This window comes from Antrostomus carolinensis, unplaced genomic scaffold (assembly GCF_000700745.2).
Source record: "Antrostomus carolinensis isolate BGI_N321 unplaced genomic scaffold, ASM70074v2 scaffold25907, whole genome shotgun sequence".
NCBI classification, from domain to species: domain Eukaryota; kingdom Metazoa; phylum Chordata; class Aves; order Caprimulgiformes; family Caprimulgidae; genus Antrostomus; species Antrostomus carolinensis.
Window position 1 is genome coordinate 4500 of NW_010327034.1, and position 3595 is coordinate 8094.

Sequence of the window (3595 nt, forward strand, 5' to 3'; positions counted from 1 at the left end):
CAACTCCCCCACCCAGACACCCCCACATTCAGTCCCTTGATAAATCCACCCCAATGTGGAGGCCCCTCTCTCTTATGAGCAACACAGAATAGGAGACGCCCTGAGAGAGCCTGCAAAGTCAATTAGAATTTTTTATTAAATATACATCCTCTCTCTTGGCACAAATCTTAAAATATATAAACATTATATAACAAAGTGTCTTCACTGCAATAAAATAGAACTCCAGATCCAAGAAAAGCAGTCAAAATTGACACGCATACAATACACACACACATTGATGGTGAGGACACGTCTTGACCGAAGGCATTTAACAGTGTTTGTGCTAATAAATGCATAGACCACACAGGCAGTGAGCAGTGCTGGGAAATCCTGCATCACATGGTGAGTAAGGGGGAGACGAGGGTAGTGGGAGGAATCAGCCCCTACAATTAAAAAAAAAGGCTGTTTTGTAGGAAGGCCACCTCCTCCTCTGGCCCAGTCCAGGTAGGGAGGGTCCATAAGATACGTCCCAGCTCCCTGCAGAGCCCAAGTGCCCAGTCAGGCACTGGGAGACAGCATGGGAAGCATCCCACCGCATTTCCTCCTCCTCCTGCCCACCCAGGACTGGTACCAGACTCGCTCAAGGTTGCCACAGTGCTTCTGCTCAAAGTTTCCTTTCATTGCTTCATCTGCTTTTGTGTTAAAGACACCAGAAGGTGAAGATGATAGTGCTCGAGTCCTTCTAGGTGGAAGGTGATAAGAAGTTAACAGAAGTACCACTACTTTTCCATAGAAGCTATGAAACTGCTTTTGGAGAGCTTCCACAGAGTACCAGTGCTACACCACACTCCCCACCCCATGGCTTTCAGTGGCTTCATGCCTCAGGAGGCCATGATCCCCCTCCTGATCCTCTCCATACCCTTCCACCACAGTCCTACCAACACCCAGCAGGCTCTTCAGCAGCTCTGCCTTCCCCAGGAACTGGCAGTGGTCTACATGGGGCATGCAGGTTTGCAAGAAGCCAACTCAGATCCCACCTCTCCCATATTCAAGTTTCCTAACTGACCCTCTGAGGCTCCTAGAAGGACCAGCTCTCCTTGAGCCACCTACCCAGCAAGCAGCCACATTCACAGAGCAAGTGGGCATCACGTGGAGGTACCGAAAAGAGGAAACACACTAAGAATCAGCAGCATCTCACAGGTTGTGAAGGAAAGGTGCTAGGAGAAAGCAAGGCGCTAGGATGGACAAGTAGTTCAAGAACCTTTCAAAAAAAACCCCAAAAAACCCCCCAACAACCAAAAACCCACCCCAAAAAAACCCCAAACAAAACAACTTCTACCCCATCATCTAGTGCCTTTAGCTTCTTGCCCCCACCCACAAGCGTCCCTGCCTGTGAGTGGGAAGCCTAGTTGGGCTGTTTGGGCATCACTATCACAGCTACAAGTTTGTAATTTTGGATGCATTTCATTGGACCTGATTTTCTTGAAGTGCCAGTGCGGGACTAGAGGTGCAGAAGCTGGTAGGGAGGGAGAGCAGACAAGAAAAGAGAAGCACAAATTAATGTTTGGCAGTAACACGTTAAGGAACAATGAGAAACGTGAAAATAAAAGCAAAGCATTTGAGAAGAATGAAATTAAAACTTGGGGAATTTGGGGTAGTAAAGAAGTTCTAAAGAAAAGAAGCACAAGAGAATATTCCTGTTCGACTTGTCTCCCTCCTCAAGAGCTAAAGGCAATGGACCTTCTTGGCCTGCACACAGGCACCCTCCCTTTCCAAATCAGCATGCCCAAAACTCTTTGTGCACTCATTCCAGGCAGCAGAAAGATCTGGAACATGTTTCAATTCATGCAAGGATTAAGAGAAGGGAAGAGAACACTCCGTTTCTCCTTTTCTACATTCAAATCAGAGGAGAAAAAAAGCTATTTAAAACCAACCCAAAGCAGTAAACACAGTTACTCTCAACACTTTTGCCCAAGAAACAAAAGCACCAAAAACCATTACAGACTGAATTCAAAGATCTGTCTCTGAACAAACACTCAGCCTGCAAAACTTGGAAAAAACACATTTGGCTAAAATTCCATTGAATTAAAATCAGGTGCAGCTGCTAATTAAGGAACAACTTATCTGAGACCAGTGCTTCCAAGTCTGGCTGCACTTCAGGTCTTGTTTCTCAGCTCAGAGGTGCTGCCTTCACCGTGTTTTGGCTGCAAGGTGGGCGATGCCAGGCTCAGCCAGGCAGAAGCTGCCTCCTCCACAGGCTTCCCCTTCCTTTCACACACTAACTGCACTCCTGACCTGGCAGAAGGTACCTTGTGCACATCCGCCTTCCTGTTCAGTCCTAGACAAGAGACTCATCATCCAGTGTAAATCCTTTCTCAGTCAGGACCCAGGAGAAATTAAGCCACCTCTGTTGCCACAGGGGTTCAGTGATGCTAAACATCTCATGAGGCAAGCTCTGCTGCGCTTGCCTCTGAGCTGACCTACCATACTGTGGGGAGCAAAGGAGCCTGCTCTAACTTGGATGCCACAAGTTCAGCTTCCTCTCATCTTCACATAGTACCTATCAGCTGTGCAGAAAGGATGGTGCTTTCAACTGGCAGCCTCCAAGCTGAGGGAGAACTTGGCACGGGTTGTACACACAGTCAGACACACAGACACGCACGTACGCAGAGTCAACTGCTGACACACCTAGCTTGTGGCTCTGGACCTCGCTTTTGTGGTAGGATGCAACTGCCTAAGGATTTCCTCACTGGGCCAGACAAGATAAAGACAAGAGTAGAAGTAAATCGGCTTCTCCATTGGAGAAAAGAAATCTGAGGTCTTGCAAAGGACTAAACAAAACTCCACCCAAACGAGGAGAACAGCTGATCATCTTCCATTAGCAATGGGCGCAAAAAAAGAGACATAATTCATGGCTATCACCTCTAAAGACTCTTAAAACAACACCACCTAACATTTCTTTAATTACAAGGTAAATCAGTGACTGCAGTCAAGTTTCACAACGGAAATAATAATTTGTGGGCTTGGAGGCAGAAATTATTGAGGTTAATACCCCACCCATCCTCAACCATTAAAAGTATGCCCGATCCCACGTGTTTCGGGAACAACATGCATGTTAATACTTCAGTACGTTGGCTTTCTGCCACGTCCACAAAATGGAAGTGTAGGTGCTCAATTCCTAGGGAAATATTTGGCATTAGAAGCAAGTGATGCTCCAAAGCACAAGTGCAAAGACAAAAGAAAAAGAGAAAAGCTATTTCTACCAATTGTGCAATTACCTCCAGTCCCGTTAGTAAAGCCGTGACACAAAGGCTCAAACTACAACAGCTAAAATACAGACACCAGAAAAAAGACAGCTTTTAAATTATGCCTTATTTTTCTTTTCTACATTACTGACTATATCAGCTGGAAAAGGATTTTTAATCTTGGCTTACGTAATCTGATTCGCAGAGAAGTCTCAAGTTTGCTCTGACCTCTCCTGCACTCCAAATTTAATATAGGAAGGGAACATAAAACAAAACCAGCCGGAAATCTCCATTTCCCTGAAGACTGATTTAAAATAGAAACACAGAAAGGTACTTGACCATTCATTTTCAAATTGCAACTGGAAATGATT